Source organism: Glycine max, chromosome 20, assembly GCF_000004515.6.
Source record: "Glycine max cultivar Williams 82 chromosome 20, Glycine_max_v4.0, whole genome shotgun sequence".
NCBI classification, from domain to species: domain Eukaryota; kingdom Viridiplantae; phylum Streptophyta; class Magnoliopsida; order Fabales; family Fabaceae; genus Glycine; species Glycine max.
In genome coordinates, this window is record NC_038256.2 from 5852545 (window position 1) to 5859694 (window position 7150).

Consider the following 7150-nt stretch of genomic DNA (forward strand, 5'->3'; position numbering starts at 1 on the left):
ACTGAACCCTTCTGTGTTAATTTAAACAACGCACCAGTTGGGTCTTCATATTGGGAAGGGGCAAAAAAGGTTTGGAGGGCCTGTAGGAACCCTGGCCAGGATGTGAGTTGCCTATTGCTAGTCATCCACTAGAACCAAGCAAGGGCATGACCATCCATGTAAAAGGAAGCAATGGTGATACGCTCATGTTCAGGGGTAGTATGTCAGAAAATTAGTTTACTTTGAAAATCCACTCGAGAGGGTCCGTACCATCAAACCTTGGAACCTCAAGCTTCATACGGTGGGGTGAGGATAGGGTGACAGGGGAAGGAATGGTAGAGGAAGAAGAAGGTGAGTGGTTGGGTGTGTCTGGTTTATGAAGATGGTGGATAAGCTCATCGAGCTTATGGGTCAATTGCTGGAGTGTGTCGTTGACGGAAATTTGGTGGGTAGTGAGCTTGGTAATGGCCTCCTCAAGTCTGTCTGAATTAATTTTGGATCTAGTGGATTCTGCCATGAAACAGGACAACGAGAGCAACAATATGATTCTGATATTTTTCATTGCTGCCTTATTACATGATTCTGATATTTATAACAATATTTCTAATAGAATTTGGAAATTTGTGTGCTACAGAATCATAACTTCCTAGTGGATACAACCACAAAAACAAAATAGCAACAATATGGCAGACAATGCCAGCTCAGCTCTAATTAAGGACCATTAGATGTAATTCTTCAAATATCCAGGTGTGGTCATCTTCCTTGTGGGCTTCTTCCTTAATGTTGGCTATTCTTCCATCTTCCTATTAGCTACCATAAAGAGGAGGATCAACATTTTTTTTCTTCCGCTAAGTGGTATTAGCTGCATGAACTAAACGATGCTATAATGTTTTCTTGTAAATCATGTTTATACACAAATAGACAAGCTATTCACTTCTAAATCCTTCTTGATTGATTTGCTAATAGTTTTTATTGGTCTTCCTCTACATCTAACTACCCATCTAATTTACTCTCCTTATTGGGCTTCTATGCGTCTTTTCAATGCATGCTATGACTACCTAAGATAATATATTAGTATTGTATAATCTTTTCTACGATAGGTGCTACCACTAGCCGCCTCGAGGACAAATAATTTTTTTGTAAGGCAGTATTGAATGTCGACAAGAATTTTTAAGATCATAACTCAATTGTGATTAAGTCTGAGTGTTTGACCAAACAACTCTAGCAGTACATTTTATTATTTTATTTTGTAGATTTCTTATTAATCGTGGTTTCACTGGTCCTATCCCAGTTACAATTGGAAATTTAGAATGGCTTGTTTTCTTGTAAGGGTTGTTTGCCTCATTTAGCCTAACCAGGACCTTTTGTATTGCCATTTGGACTATGTTTTGAGTATCATATGTTCATATGTTGTTGCAGTCCCTGTATTCTTAATGCTACTGATATCTTGTAAGATAACAAAGTTGGTTTTAATTGCAGATCTATAAATTCTAATGGCTTCACTGGGCCAATTCCAGCTGCCATTGGTAATCTCTCAAATTCTAATAGCCTTCCTAAATTGCAGCATTTTGTTCTTAAACTTGTTTTATAAATAGAACAATGTATTTGGTTAATTAAGTTAATTTTCTTGAAAGGATGCTATATGGTGTTTATTTGTTTACTTCTGTTTGAACTTCTTCATACCTCAAACACTCATATTTATACTTTATACTAAAAAGTTTCTATCCTTTTATTCCTTACCTCTAGGAACTTGCAGAGCTCATTAAACTATTAACATATTCCAGGTTTAGTCTATTTGAATGTCGTAAAGTTGTTACTGGCTCCAAAGCACCTGATCTTGGGAATGGCATATCTTTTTTCCTGTCCTAGTTTTTGCTATATTATAATTAAGTTGTAGTTAATTGTCTGATAGTTACTCAGAGGAGTACATTGGGTTAGATGAAAAGAAATATATTGGGGATCTCCTGGCGGAATTCAAAGTCGCAAAGGATCGAAGTAAAGGACAAATCTTGCACTATAAACTGATATTCAAGAAAAAGTTATTTCGTGAGTCAGATGAAGTTGTAACAGAGTCTATGTTTGGGCAATTATCTTATGTACAGGTATGCCTTTTCATTATGAAACCTTACATATGATGACTAGTATATCTAGTTAATGGAAAAAGCTGTAATTCCCTTGAATTTAAAGATTTGTGTTATGAACCTTAGCGTAGGATCAAGTCACAGGCCTAGACACGCTAGACTTCTTTCGACATATAGTGAAAGCTAGAAGTAGAAAAAATAAAGAGAACACTAATAGATAGGATCATAACTAACAATTATCCAAATTGATAAAACAAAAATAAGATATCCCTAATTAATAAGATCTTATCTAAAAATTACCGTAATTAATAAAATGAGAAAAGATAAAGAAATAAGACAACTAAAGAATTCAAGATTAGATATGACAATCCTAATTTGTGACCATATCAATTTGTTGAGGAAATTACCCTATTGGAAGGGATGATGCTGCTCAGCTTTCTGCCTTACAATTCTTAGTTGAGATTGGATTGCTTAGCACACCAGAAGCATGCATGTAAATGGATTTTAGTGTTCATCTGTTATTAATTACTTCATAGCAGTGCTTAGTGCTATTTTAAATTTTATCCTGATGAATGAACTTGTTAATTTCTATTTGTGACACTGACGAATATGTTGTATTTCTCAGTGACTGGAATTCACTTCTGGAATGTTTCTTGCCTAAACAAATTTCAATGACATGAGCAAAACGAGAATGAGAGTATGACATTCTTTCTCGTTATCGTTCATTGGCATAAGAAGACTATCTATTTATTTGTTTTTGACCTTCAATTGGTGGCAATTATGAGAAATTTGTATTTTTAATTGTACTTAATCTTTGTTGTACACATACTTTTAGTCATTTTTCACTTTTGTCTTAGTTTTAAATATAAAAATTCATATTAGCTTATAACATGTACTTTATTGTAAATGAAATATACTGTTGGGTTTCTTTATTTTTTTTCCTTCCCTTACATAATATTTTTTTTATCTCTTTTATTAGGAGAATCTGAGAAAAGATGATGCACGACAACAATTTCTGGATATATTGAGAGCACTTCCATATGGAAATTCTATTTTCTTCCATGTTCACAAGATTGATGATCTTATTGGACTCTTACCTGGCTGGATAATTTTGGAAATTAATAAAAGAGGGGCGCTAAATTTGATCGAGGCCGTACCCGAATCAAATAAACATTAAAAATGCAGTATATAGGAAGTAATCCTAGGTCGTCTCCCAACGAGCAATGGTCAACCAAACATTCATAACAGATAGTAATAAAACAGTAACAAATTTGGGGGGGGGGGGGGGGGAGTTGTTTGTCTTTGTAAATTAAACAGCGAGCAAAAAAATATCAGAATTAAAACACGTTGTTTCCCCTTGATTCACAAGCAAGTCTCTTATCCTAGGTTACGAGAAATTATCCTTTATCAGTTCAACCACTTAATCCAACCCTAAATTAAATTACTAAGCGAAATTTAACATAAGGCATTCATTATGTGATTAAGCAACACATACACCAATTAATCATGAACGATCATTAAGCATGAACGTAAATTAAGCGCAGAGACAATTAATCAAGCACTAAGCATGCATGGATCAATGGCAATAAATACAGAATAATTGGTGAAGAGGAGAAACTAATAAGAATTTAATAGTAATAATAGAACCTCAAAGAGAGCTGTGCTTGATCCTCAAGAGAAAACAACACTGGAGACTTAGTCTTCCATTAATCAGTAGAGAACAAAATTGCATATTGAAGCAACAAACGAAATTCTATTGCTACGTGAATAGTAAAAACTGGAATCGAAAAACTTAAATTTATTCTTTCTCTCCAAAACGAAAAAGTGTCTAAAAGAAGATAAGCCTAAAACTAAAAACGAAAAAGGAGAGAGACCTAAAACTAGAACCTTGGTGCTGTTATATAGTTCTCAGCCCCAAAACTTACAAATCTGTTTTAAGTCCAAGCCCATAAATAAAATAAAATCTAGATAAGATAAGATAAGACAAAATCTATATGAAATAATATTTAGATGAAATAAAATCTAGATAAGATAAGATAAGATAAGATCGAGATAAAATAATATCTAGATGAGATAAAATCTAGATATGATAAGATAAAATCTAGATGAAATAATATCTAGATGAGATAAAATCTAGATAAGATAAGATTTGGTAGAATAAAATAGTCTGCTCTCTTCAAGTCCAAGCCCAATTCTGGATTCAAGCCCAATTGCTTATAATTCTCCTGAAATTAAATTAAAAACACAAAATTAGTCCAATAGGCCCAAATGATAAAACTTCATAATTAATTTGACAATTAAGGCTAATCAGTAATTAAAATGGTGACAAAAAGGGTTGAGAAATAGGAGAAAATGATGACACATCACATGTACTTTATTGTAAATGAAATATACTGTTGGGTTTCTTTATTTTTTTTCCTTCCCTTACATAATACTTTTTTTTTATCTCTTTTATTAGGAGAATCTGAGAAAAGATGATGCACAACAACAATTTCTGGATATATTAAGAGCACTTCCATATGGAAATTTTGTTTTCTTCCATGTTCGCAAGATTGATGATCTTATTGGACTCTTACCTTGCTGGATAATTTTGGAAATTAATAAAAGAGGGGGGGTATGATTAAACAAAAAAAAACTAGCTAAACTAAACATTATATAGTTTACTATTACAATTATTAAAGAATGAACTATGCTTTTAATTGTGTTCTTTCTTGATCAATTGGCTATAAATTCATTTTTTCTATCCAGTTCTTAAGGAGTATTTGCACTCAGCTGAGTTGAGAGACATAATGCAATGCTCAACCAGGATGAAGGTAGCAATATGCAATTGATACACTTGCAATCTTATGCTCCTATTTCAACATCTTGGACTCTTTATTTTCAACTTGTTATGCTTTCGATTTTCGTCTTTCCCTGAGGGGTGCAATACATAATCAGTTTATGTTGTTTCTAACTTAAATCTCTCTTATGATCATAATGGTATTCCCTTAGAAAAAAGTCTCGTTTGTAGCTTGGCTCCTATTTTTATTAGGCCATCAAACTTCAAGCTACCAGTTGATCATTCAATTCCTATTATTATTGTTGGACCTTGTACTAGTCTTGCACCTTTCAGGGGAATTTTACAGGTATGTGAATATGCTATGGATGTGTGTATGTTTATAATTTTCATAAAAGTTAGTTTGTTAGATAAATATAAAATGATGTAGAAGAGAAATAATGGAATCAAATAGATAATTCTATAATAATATGATAATATAATAATCAATTACAATTGCGAACCAAAATTCTAAGTGCCTAATTTTTATTGTGTTACTATTAGAAAGCTCCAGTTTGCTGTTTTTTGAGCCTGTTTGTTGTGTTGTGAAGTTAACTAAAGCTATACTTATAAGTGCTAAAACAATAACTTATTTTAATTTTTTCAAGATGCATGGCTAAAATTGCTTTCAAGTGGCAGAAGGTGAAAATCTTTCGTTAATCGAGCTATCCAAGATATGTATGATAGGGTATCGACTAGTGTTAGGACACAGGGTGGAGAGTCAGACGATTTTCCCATCACAATTGATTTGCATCAAGGGTCAACCCTTAGCCCCTACCTTTTTACCTTAATTCTGGATGTCCTCACAGAACAAATCCAAGAGATAGCACCGAGATGCATGTTTTTTGCAGATGACATAGTCCTCCTTGGAGAGTCGAGGGAGGAGTTGAATGAGAGGTTAGAAACTTGGAGACGAGCTCTAGAAACACATGGCTTTCGCCTAAGCAGAAGCAAATCGGAGTATATGGAATGTAAGTTCAACAAAAGAAGGAGGGTTTCTAACTCAGAGGTGAAAATAGGAGACCATATTATCCCTCAAGTCACACGGTTTAAATATCTTGGGTCTGTAATACAGGATGATGGAGAAATTGAAGGGGATGTGAATCATCGCATTCAAGCAGGATGGATGAAATGGAGAAAAGCATCGGGGGTGTTATGTGATGCAAAGGTACCGATCAAGCTAAAGGGAAAGTTTTATCGGACTGCGGTAAGACCGGCGATTTTGTACGGAACAGAATGTTGGGCGGTCAAGAGCCAACATGAGAATAAAGTAGGTGTAGCGGAGATGAGGATGTTGCGGTGGATGTGTGGTAAGACTCAACAGGATAAAATTAGAAACGAAGCTATTAGAGAGAGGGTTGGAGTAGCGCCTATTGTAGAGAAGATGGTGGAAAATAGACTTAGGTGGTTTGGGCATGTAGAGAGAAGACCGGTAGACTCTGTAGTGAGGAGAGTAGACCAGATGGAGAGAAGGCAAACAATTCGAGACAGAGGAAGACCCAAAAAGACTATAAGAGAGGTTATCAAAAAGGATCTCGAACTTAATGATTTGGATAGAAGTATGGTACTTGATAGAACATTATGGCGAAAGTTGATCCATGTAGCCGACCCCACCTAGTGGGATAAGGCGTTGTTGTTGTTGTTGTTGTCCAATGAAGCAAAAGTGGAAGCAGATTTTTTTTTTTAATCCCAATTGTTTCTTTTTTAACAAGTAGTATTTTTTATGTATGTTGCGTTTAGTTTTTGAAGGGACATGACAATTAAATTTTCATCTCTAACTATATCTTTTTAAGCCTTTTTGCAAAGCATTTATTTTACAATGCTATAGTTTTCTGATTCACCATTCCAACGTGATTTTTTTAGTTGCAATTGCATATACACTCCATACCTATGGAATGAAACTGACTTAAAGACCTTGTTTCTGCCTTCAATTTCAGGAAAATGTGGACTCGACAAAGGCCGAGGCCATAGTCATTACTAAAAACATGTGTTTTTACGACAACCATTCTATGATGGTTCTTTTGGAACCGCCTTAGAAAATGAGCCGGTGGCATTTTTGTAATTATCTTATGATAAAAGCCTTTTACGATGCACATTCAAAGACAGTTATTGAAAACCGTCTTAGAATGTGTGTTGGTCATAAAAATTATGACGGGTTTTATTAAAAAATCGTCGTTATCTCAATTGAATTTAATTAAAATCCCTAAATATGAGTGGTCATCCACGCACAGCCAGCAAAACTTTTGCGATCTCTCGAACTCTTGAGGGGCGTTTC

At 34.4% G+C, this 7150-nt stretch overlaps 1 pseudogene; it reads left to right on the forward strand.

The window, feature by feature from the left end:
• Nucleotides 1–361: 361 nt before the first annotated feature.
• Nucleotides 362–6911, forward strand: LOC100819492 (kinesin-like protein KIN-14I; annotated as a pseudogene).
• The last annotated feature ends 239 nt before the right edge of the window (nt 6912–7150 follow it).